General features: G+C 38.3%; 2 protein-coding genes across 12 annotated transcripts in view; one reads left to right on the plus strand and one right to left on the minus strand.

Moving 5' to 3' along the window:
* The window catches only part of LOC105671611 (uncharacterized), a 149,362-nt gene that overhangs the window by 90,998 nt on the left and 40,850 nt on the right, over positions 1 to 17,514 (plus strand). The gene's annotated exons all lie outside the window — the stretch shown is intronic.
* The window catches only part of LOC105671620 (neuronal growth regulator 1-like), a 225,160-nt gene that overhangs the window by 82,629 nt on the left and 125,017 nt on the right, over positions 1 to 17,514 (minus strand). The window lies entirely within an intron of this gene.

Consider the following 17,514-nt stretch of genomic DNA (forward strand, 5'->3'; position numbering starts at 1 on the left):
CTTGTAATTAAGCTCGTCGTCATATTCTATCAGTCTTCGCCTGAGACACGGATAAAGCAAGACTGTTTTCCTAAAAAATTACATTTTTATTTTGCATTTTGCCGAGTTTTTCATTTTTTTTTTTTTTTTTAATAAAAAGAGATTTTTAATCTGTGTAAAGAATAGAGTCTTGTGTAAAGAATAAAAAAGTTTTTAAAGTTAAATAATTTTTAATTAAAAAATTTTTGATTTCTAAAGAATATTTGTGATTTTTGTGCAAATATTCAAAAAAATCTCTTACAAATTTTTCATTTCTATTGTTTGTAACACACTAGGTAAAAAAGGTATTCAAAATACTTGTTTGAATCGCTCATTGTAAGTGAAACATGAAAATCACGGTTTTTTTTATGAAAACACAATTTACAATATATTTTTCGTGCGGCGCAGCCATATTTTTCTGGTTATCCTCATTATTCAACTTTGGCGAGCGCTACCCGAGTTTACGTGTAATTCGTGCCGTAGCTTCTGTATAAAACACTGAAGCGCTCTCTGTGCTTTTCTCCTTGTAATCCGTCAATTTCAGAAGCGAGCTTTACTTCTCTATTGCCCTTAAAATCCACTGGGAATTTTGCTCGTAGCTATACGCTATTTTCAATTACCCTTAAGCTGTGGGAAATGCTAGTTACAATTTCCGCGAAAATTAAGCCGGCAACTTTTCCGTCGACATGTATCACATGTGGCAGCTAAAATTCACGAGTTTTCATATACAGATATTTATCGTATCCATATACACTTATTTATTCCGATAAACCAATTAAATTTACGTTCAGTTATGTTCCCGTTAAAATGCCTATTGGAATGAAAAAGTATAATATTGGGATTTAAATTTATTAATTTATATTTGTATTTTGACCAATGGATAATATTTTCGTTACAACGCGACGATATATATTGGCAATCCGAATATTGATTATAAACCAATTTTATTTCCATTGCATACTTTATTTCCAAATTCGCAATATTTCTGTCCTTTTCAAATATTGATGTTATTACCTTTGCAGCGATATCAACGGTTAAAATTGCCGTATTCGAACAATTTCTCTTATTTGACTAATTCTGAACATGCGAAGTGATAATGGTGTATAAAATTACGACTGTGTATTGCTGTATATAATATATATATATATATCTTACAATCTAAATTTGGTCAGCGATGGTGAAATTTTCCCCAGTGAAGATGAAACTTAGTCGTTTACTTTCACTGCATTCTATATCTATTTACGAGCATCTCCGGCGTAATCAGTGCTGCCGGATGGCGTAATCGCTCGAAGACGATGCACCCCAAGATGACTGAAGCTTGCATTCAGACTGCTTTTCGTGAAATTACGAGAGAAAATGCCGAGCCAGATGAAAAACGCGCGGTTAAGAGATCCCCGAGTGCCTTGCAAAAGCAATTCTCGACAGAATATCTTGCAGAGGAATAGAACCGCATTTATTGAATTTTTTAAGTCTGGTTGACGTTATAAAATTTTATTAAAACAAATAAATTATTAAAAAAAAGTTTATACATACGATGCCATTTGAATGTGTATCGTATTTTGCAACATTTTTTTATAATTACAAAATATTTTTATATTTTTAATAATTGTTTTATTTATCAAATTTTTCTCTGATATAGAAATCAATATTATTCATTGTAATTGCCGATGCCTTGTTGTTCACTTAATTCGTTTTTCAATATTTTTTTTATTTTGCGGTTTTACAAGAAATGTACTCTTCTTATAACAAGATGTATACAACACAAGATTGTATACAACACAACAATTGCAGCGTGCGTGCGTGCGCGCGCGCGCGCGCGTGTGTGTGTGTGTGTGTGTGTGTGTGCGCGCGTGCGCATCTCGGCGCGTTTAGGCGCGTCTTGGCTCGGCGCGGCGCGTCTCGGCCGTGTGTGCGTGCGTGTGTGTGTGTGTGTGTGTGTGTTTAAAAATTTAGAAACTATTTGTCCGAGATAAATTGCATTCTTCTTTCTTTAGCTTGTAACCATTTTGCTATAATCTGTATCTAAAAATTTTAATTTAATATCTTGCGTGTGTAGATACGATTGCCAATGTGTTATTGTTTAATTAAGAATGCTATGATTACTTACTTGTTTTATAGATCAACAACTGAACAAGAAAGGCGAAATAAGACCATATTTAATTCAGCATCTCATCAGCGTTCACTCTGTGGAGTAGCCGAAACTTCATTTGTTTGATGGCGAACAATTTTCACAAGGGGTATTAGCGCGTAATAACACTACTCTATGCTTTGACTTTGATCTGCCGGCGTGACATTCATCCCCAGCGTATTCGCATGAATCAGCTTTTTGCATATAAATAATTTATATTAAATCCAACTATGAATCCATATTGCAATATCCATTTAGTGCATTATTATAATACGTTTGAGTACGGCACCGATTCACATTATTTTTGTCATCTTAAAAAAGGCGTGCGTTACTCTCGAGAAAAATAAACTTTTTAAAAAAAAAGCAATCTATTTGTGTGCCGCGTGCTAGTTTTCACATATATTAAATCATTTATTTTGGTGCAAAGCAAAAAAAAGAAGATTGATAAGAGAGGTAAATTTGTAAACTTGTGTCCCAAATATTAGGATAAGTTTGTTTTTATGTTAAATTTACGTTATTTAAAGATATACAAGAAATATATTGGCAGGTTCCTATATATATACATGTTAATAAATTTACAAATATACATTTAAAGTCGTAATTCGTTATTCGCAAATACATTTCATGTAACGTTACTGTATAGATATCACGTTTGAGACGCGATCAGTTATGTGTTTCGATACGCGATGACAAAATTTTCGTAACGCAGCGTCACGTGATCCGATATCCATTATCGAGATGGGCGGACGAATTCAGTTTACGAGTGTTTACCGGCAGGATTTCCTAGTGGGTCGCGCCGTTAATGGCGAGTTAACGATTTTCCGTGGCGCTATTATTCATCGTCGTCCGTGCCATAAACTTCGTCCACGCTTGACCGGGCTAATAGCGGTCCCTCCCCGTCGAAGTAACCGGCCGTTTCCTAAATCGAGTATTAAATCGCGCGATAATAATCTGTCGATCGCGGTCCTCGCGTTAACGCTGCGGATTTGCGAACTCTTAAGAGACTCTTCGGAGGCAATGAATTGTTGAGAGCGAATGGCTTTTTGGTAATTACGTTGCTAAATGGCCACACTGCTAATAAAAGATTGATGTTGCTTTACATACCAGAATCTTCAATGATTTAGAAACTTGTTACATGACTTTTCAATTGATTTCTACAAAATATATTTTTAATCAATAGCTAATTGATTCTCACAAATTGCAATCAGTATCGTTTTATATTTAAAAATAATTTGCATTATGCACAATTTGGCCAGACTTTTGTAATTCCTCTAAACACTAATTTTCAATCCTTTGTAATTTAAAAAGTACTGATATCTTGATTTGATCTTGATACGATCAAAACAATTTTTTTTTAATTTATTATTATCATATTGTTTAAAAGAACATGTATCATGGAATTTCATATATACATATTTAAGAATACAATCGCGAAATAAAGAATTTCATTCTGCAATCGTTTCGTTCAGGTCGGAAAAAAGTTAGATCCTTAACACGGATGTACAACTCTCTGTTGTCTTATGGTTAAAAGGATAAGGGGGATATTCGCTTGCCGAGATCTTAATCAGATCTGTCTGATGACATACGTGTTACGACTACGCGAGCAGAACGGAACAGATGCGCGGAATATGTTCTGCAGCAGAATTGCGGCAGAAATTTTGTACGTGCCTCAGCAGGTATTTATTAGTTTAATATAGGGACCCTTATTATCGGATTTTGAGCCTATCTATTCCCGCGATAGTGGGTTTAATAAAGGCATGAATTTTTAAACAATAACGTAAGATGTGAATTATCCGTACAAACTGCGGAATAATACTACACGTTCAGGAATATATTATTGTGATTTGAACATGTTACGTTGAAATACGCTATATTTTACTTATAATTATTCAATTTTTTTACCTTGTAATTATCAAGTTAATTGCATACGCAATGTTTGTCTAATGTTTATTTAAAATACACTCATTAAGCAACAGAGAAAGTAATCCGTAATCTGCCACTTTGTGTAAATTAATTGTAAATAATAAATAAATAATAAATATTAAATATAATTATAAATAATAAATTTATCAATTAATTATACATTAATTATGCGGAATGGCGCGCTAATGAGAATTTACAACGTGACGAGTAAATTTTCGCGACATGCCCGGCGTAATGATCGTTTGATAATCCCACGCGGAACGGTCACAATGAAGTCGTTCCGATTTTACGAGCGCGTTAAGTTGCGCGTATGCATCTGCGCGATTCATCTCGATAATGCCCGCTATAGCGGCGAAATTAATTACTCGGCCGTTAATTCGACGTACAGTCGGCGGGGCAAATCCATCAACACGGTAGCTGCAATTACCGCGTAAATTAACCGCGAGAGACCGAGGGAGACCTTAGCGGGGATCGCAGGCGTCTCTCGGATGATGCACGGGGAGCAACCGCGGCAAATCCATGAAAATGAGTTTCTTCGCGAATTCTGTTATGCCCGATACCGCTGTAATTTACATCCGACAGGAGACGCAGACGCAACTCCCGCGAACTTGCGGGCGAGAATTAGAATACATTGTAATTCGCATTAGCACGAAAAGCGCACGAGATGCGCTCGAAGCTCTCGCATGCAAATTTTGAAGTTCGTCCGGGCGCAACCCCGGAATTAGTTTCTTACATGGTCGCATTACCCGAGCGCAGCGTAATTATATATTATGAATAAACTTCATTACGGATTCCGCGAACTGCGAAGAACAATATATGAAGCGACGAACTCGCGTGAAGTAGCAGAATAATTAATTTAAGTAAATCGGCCAAAACTGGCGCGTGCGAGGTTCATTTCGCACATTGTGCATTGGCTTTGCATGCATGAAGTTTACACGACGTGAAAGCACGAGAGAGTGGAATCATTAAAAAGCTATTTGCAGATAGAATATGAGACGAACCCGAATATCCATTGGCGAATATTTACGTTAACTCATATTTGCGCGAAAAATATTTTTTTCACAGATATTGCATTGAAATCTATTCGAATTTGCGATAACAGTCGCATCCACGCACATTTCTATGAGCTTAATTTGCATTAAGAAAACACAAAAATTTATCAAAATTTACGACCGTTGACGCGACATTATGTAACTTTTACATGACATTATGCTCGCGTTGTTTGCTGACGCGCTGATGTGTGCGCGTCGTCGCCCTGTAATTAATACCGCTAATTTTTTTTTGCGGAACATCACGCAGAAATGCACGCTGAATGGAAATATCTCAGCCAGTACTGTCGGCAATAACGATGTTTTATACCGCGAGTTGAAAAAGAACTGTCACCGCCGCACGCCGTCGCGGAAAATATATTTTTCCCGTCTCGGCGGCTGAAAATGAGATAAAAAATCTTTTTTTTTCTACGCGTGCGTTATACAGCGCGTATGTCACGGCACAAATATTGTTCTTAGTATCATAAACAACGGCGACTACTGTGCGTCGCGACCGCTTGACCACGCGATATTAATTAACATATCCTTTTTCCTCCCGCCGTTATTTATATCGGAGTGACGGACTACCAACAAATGCATTACAAACAATTTACGCGCTATATGATTGATAACGCAATAAACGTTTCACGAGTGTGTAAAGCGACAGTCTAATATTCCACTTTTCGTGCCACTTTCATTGTAATAACGAGAGAAGATAATAATTACGCGTAATCCTTCCTCATTTTCTTCATTTAATTAGCTTTAATTGGACACGAGAGGGCAAGAGATTGAAATCTTAAATTAAAAACATTGATACCCGCTGTGATTCTTGTAAAAGAGGATATTAAAAAGAAACACGACAATATTTTGCTTTTGCATTAACAAGATATTTCGCCGTTATTTTCCCATCAATTACTATTATAAAAGACTTATAAAAATTTCATATTACGTCAGAAGCGCGAGAAGATATAACCATCAGAATGTTTTGCAAGACCGGCGGGGAATAGCGATGAGGAAGCTGATGGCGCGAGAAAAAAGTGGAAGAAGTAGCGGAGGTTTTCGCGAGCGGAGCGGAGACAATGGCGTATAACGAAACGGAAAATGAGAAGAGGAGTGGAAACGGGGCGAATCGGTGCGCGCGCGCCTGGTATCTCAAGACACTTTACTTAAGCTGCCGTTCGCCTTCCGGTTGTTAAAACGATTTAATGCACATTCACGGCGCAGAAAATAGACTCCCGATGGCCGCGGAGAATGACTTCTTAACGAGACGATTTATCAAGCCGCGACGCATCGCCGCGCGACGTAAATGTCGTTGCGTCACGATAGTATTATGCATCTCGTCGAACGCGATTCAGTAAGGCGCGACGCCGAATCCTCGAATATTTTTATTTGACATCACGTTTTTACCGTTCGTTCTGAAAAGTCGTGCTCTGTTAAAAGTTTCGCAGATCCGGCGCGATGGCGGCCTTAAATATAAGGCGCTTTCGCATTCAATTCAGCGGTTAACAACACTGCTGTCGTTAATGTTGCACCACGGTGCGATCGGTTTAAAGTTACGTTGGGTTTTTCTTGTCGACATTCTTGTCAAAGAAAAATCGATTGCAGCTTAAAGTATTCGTTATTAAAATTAAAGTCACGACTGTAGTCTGCGCAGAATATTTTCTGCGTACAACAATATGAAAATTAGTGCACGTTCTTTTTTTCGCATCTATAATATGCGTAATGTTATATGCTTAAATTCAAATTTAGATTTCAATTTTCAATTTTCTCCACTCTTTGAGTATTATCCACATTCTTCTTATTATCGGGATTTCGTAGCAAATTGCATCGATAGTTCGATAGCTCGGCGAACAGCCGTTCTACATGCGTTCCAATAGCGTTCCTCGGAAAGCGGATTTTCCCGACTTTGAGAAAAATACAAACACATCGAAAGCAAAAGACACGAACGACGCGATTGAATGCAGGGTGACGGGAAAGACGGAGGGGAAAAAGGACGAGAATCTACGCAAGGACGAACGAGACGGTATCTAGAAACGACGTGGAACGACGGACGAGTGCGACTAGATTGTATATTGAAGCGCTTTATTTAAGCTACTACCTCCACTTCCGCTCCTGTAACACGCCGTGCCACTGCTTCACTACTCCGTCTCTTTCTCTCTCTCTCTCTCCCCCCCCCTCCCCTCTCTGTGTTCCCTCCTCTACATTTCTCGCGCAGATAACAGTACGCGAATGATAAGCGCAGACTCCTCGATAACTTTGCGGAACTGCGATCGTTCGGAACGAAGCGCGCTCACGCGCGGAACACGTGCATGCTCGCCGTGAATGCGCACCCGTGAATGTTGGGTTTCGCGCGTGAAATGAAAAGCGACGAAGCGCTCGGAGAGAGTTCAGTGGAGCTCACGTCGAAAGTTACTCACAGCCGAAAAGATCGCGCGAATGCGGACGGAATTCGGACGGCATGCGCCGTGATTGGTTTGCGCGCGGCGTGCACCGGGTCAAAATAACGAAACATTCCGATTCTTGAAATATTAAGTTTTTGATCTCATTTTTGTCAAAGTTTGCTTGCTCCTGTCTCGATATTCTAGTTTTGCGCGGTACCGCAAAATTGGCGCAGCGGAGTAACTTTTCATCGAGTAAGAGAAGTAAACTCGTTTGCTGGAAGCAATGATGCTTTCAGAATACATGAATATGTGAATTAGAAGGGAGGCGCACTGCCAGACAAGCTTAGTTCTTCTCGTTACTCTTCATTCCTCATTTTAACCCTTCACCATCGCAACAGCGCTCATTACTCCGCCTCGCATTCAGAAATTCGCATTCGGCAGAAATTGGAATGCTGAAGAACGTGTCGAACATCCGCAAACGCAATTTGGTTTATCGCTCGCAACTTCGCTGTAAAAATAAATTGCAATTCGCGAATCTTATCTACTTGCAAACGATTTAATTCTTCGACCCGCGGCTGGCATTAATTTTCGGCTAACGCAACGCGATCCTCGCGGCGATGACGATCTCCGCGCGCGCGAATGAAGTTGCAACCGCTCGCTGTAATTTTTGACCCCGTGTACGAAGACGAAGTCCCGCAGGGGGAAACTATATACCGGAATACGGTAGCACTTTTGGGCGGAGCCCCGGGCGCCAGCCACGAAATTAACCAAAACTCATCCCCGGGCTATGCTAATGGCCTTCCTAGTTAACTCGCTCCCCGGGACACCGGAGTTTCACCCCCCCCCTCTCCCGGAACTTAACTTTCTGCGTGGTACCTTCTTTCGCTTGATCGGATAAGACGTCACCTCGTTCATTGAGATAGCATCGCGACGCGTTTCACGCCGTTCTTCGCCGCGCGTCGTTTATTTCGCGGATAAAAATTGCATGTCGATACCATCGTTGACGCACGGAGCAATCGCGAAAATAGCTCATGTCATTGTTCGCGTTGCGCCGCGGTATTTTTGTTGGGCGCATTTTTATCCGAATCGGAACACAATTCTTCGAAATTTGCAATATTTTGCAATTTTTTTAGTTTTTCCGTTTCGATAATCGATACGCAAAAATTGCTACACGTAGTGATTATTTTCGCCGAAGAATTAAATGGATACAGAATCTTTAACAAGAATCGCATCGTGCGAAAATAATCCGCCAACCGTAAAAAGCAACGCACGCACCGCGACGGCGGAAAACAAAGGAATAAATTTTGATGAGTTGTGTCGAAAAAATAACATCAACTACTTCAGCACTGTTGTTGTCTCTGTTGCGAACTGAATTAAATGTATTTACTGATTCTCTCTGCCTTTTTTTTCTCTCTTGGAATTGCAGTACTGATACGCTACTGTTGCGCGCCAATCTTAAAATAATTTATTGACAAAAGATTTAAGTTAATTCGTTATTCTTCAATTATTCTCTTGCATATTGCAATTTATCTCTTGCATTTATCAAATGACATTTGCTCTTACCACGTGTAATCACTACGTCTTTGGTATCGCCGGTTTTTAACGTAAATCCGATTTCCCGTTTAATCTCATTCACCCGGCATTGCTGTACTTTGAAAGAAAACATCAGGCTATTTTGCAAGCTCGACCGGTCGTCACCGAAAATCCTGCTAGCAAATAGCCCGTGACCCGATTCAACGCTACAACTACCTCTTTCTAGTTTTATGTAACGGTTGATACTGTGTAATGCGCCGTTTCCGTCTTGAGGATTAGGATTGGACGAAAAAAATGCGGCCATACACAATGTATATGCCTCCATAAACGCCAAGTGGATTTTTCTTGCGAAACAAGTTGGATGGAGGGGCCGACGATATTTCTTACAAAGTAAAAATGCTAAAAATTATAATAGTTATTTTGTCACATTTAATCCGAAATTAATACCGCGCTTTTAGCCGCCGTGTATAATTTAATTAAATATATAATTTGCATTCCTCATTAATAATTGCGTGTACAAATTGAATGTATAAATAATTATATTTGACATAATTTATTTTTAACACTAATATTACGAGTTATTTTTAAGCCAACAAATTTAAGTGAATAATATGGATTCTTAATTTGGTTAAAAATACTATTGTTGATTTGAAAAAAATTTTGTAGCATGCTGCAGTCGTAAAATGAGGGTGGCGGAGAATATTGGTAGTGACATTATCTCGAAATTAAATCGTTCTAAGCCAGATAGATACACTTTTACCGATATTCCGCCTCGCGTTATCGCGCTTATGGCATGAACTGTCTACCCATGGAGAACGCGATTCTCGCTGCAGATGCTATTTATGATAATCAAATGGTCGATGAGGATCACCGGTACGGGGTCGAGCTTGTGACTCGGCGTGTGCGCACACACGTGGTCTTTAGAGCCGATTCGCTTTTGTGTCTTGATGTAATAGATGGATCGAATTGATAAGTCCATTTGCATGCCCAACGTTTGTATGTGTCATCAGCGAGTTTATAAGCGATAACAACACGGACACATTTTCTCTATCTGCTTCATCAAATTATTATATTCAAGTGGTATATTGTGAATGTATTAATTAACATTCTCTTCGTAGATGTGGGACAAACGCAATCTTTTAATTATATGTTGATATCAAAAATTATATCTCTTTCCGTTGCGAGTAACGAAAAGATACATTTATTTCTCGTGCAACATTATAAACTATAATTTTTTTAGCAAATATTTCTCATTTATTAATTAAAAATTCTTTTACGAATATTTGCCTTATTTCTTAATTTAAATTGACATCGATTAATTAATTATTAGCAGTGATCGGTGATGTTTTAATAAGTATCATATAGTATTTTTAGATATCAAGTAATTTTCGTATCATATCATTATCATTAATGAAAATGCATCGGCATCTATCGGTTTTTATCAGTAAAGCTAACGAGACGGCATGCTGCGATGCAATTTCCCTTTGAGAAGCTTTGTTTTTCATACTCTGTGTAGAATTAATTGATAGCAAAAACTTTTTTAAAACACTAATTATCTTGCTTTTGATTTTACATAAAATTGCAAATTTTTTTTGCAAAAAGCGGTGAAATAATTAGTGCTACTGAAATAAAAGCAAGATTTGAGCGGATTGAACGATGCAAATGGATGATCGATGATGGATTTTGCAATAAAAATCAAATTTGTACTATTCGCCACGTTACTGTAGCGTACCATGGGGCCAATTCGTGCCTCGAATTTCTGTATGTTGTAAATAATACCGATTTATAACTTGTTGTATAATAAAAAAATATCGAGTGTTCCAAGAGAGTAGGTAGGTAAGCCGCTTGAAACAAAATTGTTTCTCTGATGTAACAAACTACATTTTTTACGCGGGAATGCTCGCTATTATTGAAACTACAGATTAGATGAGGCAAATCCCTTGGTTTATAAAGTGACAGGATCTACGAGTGTGCCGTGAGTCGAACGCTTCTGCGTTTAATTAAAAATGGAAAAAGCATCGTTTAGGCAATGGTGAAATTTCCATTTCTTAAATTAGTAAATTTTTTATTCTTTGATATAGCTGTGACATCAAATAAATAATTCGATTAAAAACTGTTTTTAAAAATATAATCGTAAATGATTCGTAAATCGCACTATCTAATTAAAATTAAAAAAAGGAATTGAAAAGAACTAAAGAGAAAGGAAGAGAAAAGAAAAAAAATTTTTTACAAAAGAACAGAATCTCCACAAGTGTGCTGTAAACGTTCAAAAGTCGTTCAGCACTGACGCTGATCCTAACTTCTCGAACAAGGCGACGAATTTTCGCCGGAAGCGATTTCCGACGAACGCAATTTCCACGACGGATGAGACAACGAAGAGTGGCACACTCGGCGCGAAAAGTGGGAACTCCGCATATGGCAGTGTTCGTAGTTTCGTTCGAATTCGGCCGGCTCGAGATGTCGAAGGGATCACTCAAGAAACTCGGAAAACAAGATGAGCGGCCATCGAAATCCAGCAAAGTGTTAGGATCCTCGGCTCTCGAGTGTCGGGCGATAACTGCGCGGCGTGTGCGCCAAGGTGCGATGCGAGACCGCGTGCAGGAAATGACCTCGGTTATTCCACGGGTCCGCGCGCGCGGACGAAACGAGGCTGCGGGAGAGAGAGAGAGACGGGAAATGGAATATTCCACTTCGCGGGATATTGGACAAACGAGGAGTCGTTCGGCGAGAATGATGGGCGAGTGTCCGCTGGAAACTCCGTCGTGTCACTGCCTTGGCTGCATAGTTGCGGCGGTCGGCTTCGCGCTTATAGCGGATCGACAAGTTGGAAGCTCAACTTAGATCTTCGATCGAGTGTACGGGATGGCTGGCAGCTGACTCGAAAATGACAGTTTGCGAGCAGATTGGCGAGAGCGCAGATGAATGCTCTACATACGGAAGCTTTGCGTGATAGCGGCTTGTAATGTTGCGACATTTCGCTGCAACGCCGTCGCGGCAACTAAAAGCTGGAATTTTTTAACATCTAATGAATTCCCGTCCGAGATTTTTATTACGCGAGCAGTGGTTTGATATCATATTCTACTATGTTCTCATTTGCCGTTCACATAATGTATTACCGCGAAATGCACGACGAAAATAAATGTCAACAAAAATCAACGTGCAATTAACGACTTGCTGCTGGCAGACATCGCGCTATTTCATGCAGCGCCCGGATTCATTTCTATGCAACTTCGCCGGTAATTAGATTTGCAGAGATACTACTGCGAAATTCTGCACGTTAATCATGTTAACAGACATAGTACCGGATTAAAATTCATCTTAAGCAACAGCTGGAGCAATAAAAAGTTGCCGCCAGCTATGGGCCGGGAAAGTCTTGTAAAATGGAAGAGATGGAATATTTCGCTTCGCGGGATAAACGAGCTCGAGATCTTTTGTGAAAGACAATGGAAACCAGTATCGAATAAATGGCATTCACAGGTGTTCTCCGCGATGAGTGTAACTTGATTATGAAAATGAACGAAAGTTAGAAGTCTTGCATAAAATCTGCAATAATATTAAAGAACGTGAGAAATTGCGATGTCGCGACATTAAAAACGAGTATCGATAAATTTTATGTAACAGTTTCTAAAGTTACATAACAGTTTCAATGTTTCTCGCATTTATTTATTTCTTTCAAGTCAAGAATTTGCGTATATTTAATTCTACATGTGAATTTTACAATAGTTTATCTTTACTTCAGTTTTATTCTAACTACATTTTAATTTTACTTGAAAAGAAAATTATAATTAGAAAAATTTATGTTTCTCCGGAAAATAAACATAATGGTCCAAGGACCGCTTTTTTTTATGTAACTATGTGGCCCAATTAAAAGCCCATGTACAAAATTAACTTTGCCGCAACGCGTATGCTAATTATTTTACGCACGTGTGCAACTCTAACTTCACTATAATTAAACTTTAGAGAGCGCTTTTCACGCGGCTAAAAAATTATAATCGCTCCCGCTGCCTTGAAGACATTTTCAGAATATGCCAAGAATAATGAAAGAAGTAGCCGGAAATAGGGCGTGAGGAAGGCGAGGGAAAATGGTGCCCGCGACAGAATATTCCACTTCGTGGTTTGTTGGGTAAACGAAGTAGGCGCTTTGAGGGCGATACGACGGCTGAGGGTGTCTGTTGGAACGCGCGTTGCATAGTTGCCCATGCAAGTAAAATATCCACTACGCGCAATTGCAGCGTTGCGGTCTTGTAGCGCGCTTCCGAAAATGGCGCGAATGGAATGAAGCTGCACTTATGGCTTATTCTTACGGCGCAAGTTGATTTTCACTCAAGCTGATGGGACGACGATCATGAGAAGAAAAGACATCAGTCTCTTCGAAGATTAAATTTTTCGGTTAAGCGCGGAGAGGAAGGAGAGGGCTGCCACAATCTTATCGGTTAAAATTGTAATCTGGATTTACTCAGCAAACTAATTATTTATGTATGAGCTTCCGCATTATCGCAACGTACAGCATCTTTGCGCGCAAATATTGGGACAAAATAAACGTATTCTCTCAGGGTGTAATTTTGTAGCGATGAAAAGCAAAGTCCCCCCGGATTATTTTCAGCGGGTGCTGCTCGATAGACTAGCCGGATAGCATTAGAAGAATAAAATTTTTCCCAGCGGGGGAAGTTGCTGAAAATAAAATCTGGATTTTCCCGCTAAAATAAATGTTTTGTTTAAGATCGGATCTTGTGTATTTTACAAAGAATAACTACAAACGAAAGTCGAATGGCAAATATTTGTTCGAAGTATTACCACGGTTTGTGTAACGGATAACAACGGGCGTGTGGATAATGGGTGCTCGCAGAATCGATGCTGCTGGAGATATGGCGTCAGCTATTTTCCAGCTCTATTCAATTCTTTCATTCTGTTACCCTCTGCAATCATCGTGGAAAAGTGCAATTAATAATAAATATCTTTTTTATTGTTGTACATTATATTTCTTTGCGACGAATATTTACGACGAATATTTGTATTCCATTTGTATCCTCATCTCGATTACGCGTAAATGGATTTTCACTCGGCAAAATTGCGGAAGGGAACTATATCGCGACGCGGTATCGATAGTTACGAAAGACCGTTGCCATTACGTTTCGCAGTAAGCTCACCGACTGCGCAATGCATATGAACGCTATTAAACGCTTCCTCCAAGAGAAGGCATGCCAGTTGCATTAAACTCGCTTCGCATCCCTCGCTCGCAGCATCCGTCACTTCAATCTCGTCCCTTTGTCTCGGATAAAACGCGTAATTTCCCGCGTAGGCATGTTGCGTTCTGCATTCGCGCAATAACGGGGAATAACGCCACTGGTAAAATGGCTTTTAACAATTCCGAACGATCTAGGACGAATATTCGTCGCGGCAGCGTGAACATTCGTGCGAGTGGCGCGCAAAGGACGACGGCCGAGGAATTTGCAAATCGTTTCGCAAATGATTGAGACCGATTTGCAGTGGAAAAGTAAAAAGTAGCGTGGGAGTGGAAAAAAAGAGAGGGATCGGAACGACCATTCAGTCCGCAGATGTCGAGATGTCGAGAGACTGCGCGGATTCCGACCGCGCTTTTTTACGAGTTCTCACCGGTGGAACCTGCATTTCTTTCCGACGCGAAGGAGCGAAACGCGGCGGGGAGAAAAGGGCAGGGATGGGATAAGGCAAAGTCCTATTCGTCGCAGGTTTTATTCAAATTTTCTTCGCCCCGTAAGCACCAGCTGCGCCCTTCCGCCTCATCCCCTTCCTCCGCTCCTCGACTGATTCAAAGGAAAAAAGTCGCGCGAAGATTTGCGGAATCGCGTGACCACGCGTTGTTTTGCCACCGGGCGGTTTCCTCCGAGTGTTCGAAGCTTTTCTCGGTAAGCGGTATTCAGGTCGCTGACCTTCGCATAATGGAAGACCAACGGAAAATTCTTGATGAGATGCACGGTCACGAACGAAGGAAAGAAATAATAAAAGAATTTACGCTTCTCAAAAATCTTATTTTCAAGTTTTTAAACATCTGTTGGTATAATATCATATTTATTTATTTGAATTAATTAATTGAATAATGTAATTATTTATACGATTGCAGGATAGAAAATAGTATACATTCTATTCTTTCGTTAGTTGCGTACGAAGAGCGACAAGTTAAAAAGGACAATTTGCGGTTTTTTTTCTCAGCGCAATATTTTGTAAGTATTGCACACATAAAAATTCACAACGTTTACAAAAATCTTTAACTTAATTAAAAGTATAAAGTTATGATTACGAGAAAGGTTTTCTATGTGTGCTAATGAATGTAAATTACAGTATGTTTTCGCATCGTATCTTTTAATTACTCTTATTATCAGACGTACAATTAAAAAGCTGTCACGTTGACATTTCCGTAATATATCCCGCGGACTTAAAGCTCTCAAGGATTAAACTCGTATCCGCGGATTAATGAAAAGACGAGCGCGACGTCCGCGTCCGCGCCACGAAAGTTGAGAACTTTACCTTCTTCGTCCTACAACTTATAGAATAGAAATCCGGTCACGTATAGGGTGTCAGACTGACGTTATTAAATTGAACGACTAGAATGATATATCTCGGTGGCTTCTTTATGCAGCCGAATAAAGAACCGAGTCTTTTCTGTGCCAATCGACTCTTTCACGAGATGTCTCTAAGTGGTCCACTTTTTTCAATTCCAATTTCTTTAAATTTGTCTTATTACCACTTGTTTTATTAACGGAAAATCAGACGAGTAAGAATTTACAATGACAAATTAAAATATTGATAAAGTACTTTTATTGAATTAAAATAATTACTAGGATTAATTGCGAGAAGCACAATTACATTTGTGCATCATGCGTGTGAATATTTAAATGAATTAGAAAAGTTTGCGTACCATTATGTAGGTATGTTTGCGTAACATTATACAGGATCTGTTCTTTTTTGGCAAAGATACGTATTCATATTTCATCTCTCGTGCATTCATACGCTAAGTGTCCTTTAACTGCAATGAAATGACGATAATTCGTCGTCCATGAAAATCGAGTTTCTCAAGAAGATAAGTTCTTTTTAATATCGTCTGTGACTAATGTTCTCGAAGTGCACGTAAGCTAATTTTATTCGCAGCTAGGACACATCATTTATTACGTGAGAGGATTTGTGTCGTCTTTTCGAGTTACTATTATTAATGAAATCAAAGCAGGGAGTAAACAAAAAATCGTTTCATCAAATCACTCCTTTTTCATTAATTTTAAATCAATTTTTATTCAGCAGAAATATTAATCTCATATTTTCAAAAATATCTTTATAAATAATTTTAAAGTATAAGTTTGTTAAAATAATGTGTCCGCTTTAAAATTCAATAAAGAATACAATTCACTCTATTTATATTTCCGCAATTGAGTCTCAACAAAGTTTGCTTTTTCCGTACTTGTTACTTGAGAATGATTGGTTTCTTAACGTTTTGTTGAGAAAACGTCAATTTTAAATTGGTCAAATAATCTGTGGATAAAAGGAGAAGATTCGAAGAGTTATAATAGTTTAAAATCTAGCTTCTTCAACTCATCGATTAAATAAATATTGATACCCGCGTATTTGTTGGGTGAAACTTAATAGATTTCACAATGCTGTGATTTGACTGAACAGTAATTACTGCGAATGAAGTGACCGTGTCATTATATTTCCTAACCATTTCAGTTTTCGGTAACTGGTTATAAAGTTTGTGTTAGTACGTAATTGCGGTGTCGTAACAAGTCTGATGAAGTACACGGCAAGCAAAACAAATATAAACCAAAACATATACGGAAGTTGCGCTACGCTACAACTAATTATAGGTTGGAAGATTAATCCTTTAAAAGCTTCTAGCCCTTTTAGAGCTTGTGCCGTAATTTGCTTATCGCAGCTTCAATAATCACAGATTATATTTTAACTTATTTAGAAGCTATTATTTCTTTATTTATCTTTCTTTCAAAATGTATTATTACATTGATTATTATAAATAGTTGTAAAACAACTAATGCTGTTAGTTAATTACTGCCTATATTGTAATTACTGCAATTACACAGTTAATAGCATTATTAACTAACTAATAATTGTCCAGTTAAATATTGTGAATTCTAGATAATTAATACAGTCAACAAATATTTCATACTTGTTATATCTATAGTTATTATATTTGTATTTATTGGTAACAAATTATTAATTAAGTCATTCCACATTTATGCAAATGTTAGTATCTTTTTTTCTTTTTATTTTTAACAAATTTTCTAAAATTTAATAGTTGCATAAAATATTCCATTGTTTATAATCCCTAAATGTCAAAGCATGCGATGGTAATATTAAATAGAATACCTCGTTAATCTGCTAAAAAATTTTTACTATTTAATTAATGCTGAAAGTTTATTAGTAATCAAATAATAATATCTACTCTAATAACATTAGCGTTAATAAAAATGCAGTATAGAAAATAATTAATTAAAATAAACAAAACCTATATTTTAAATAT

The sequence above is a fragment of the Linepithema humile genome, chromosome 2, assembly GCF_040581485.1.
Source record: "Linepithema humile isolate Giens D197 chromosome 2, Lhum_UNIL_v1.0, whole genome shotgun sequence".
NCBI lineage: Eukaryota > Metazoa > Arthropoda > Insecta > Hymenoptera > Formicidae > Linepithema > Linepithema humile.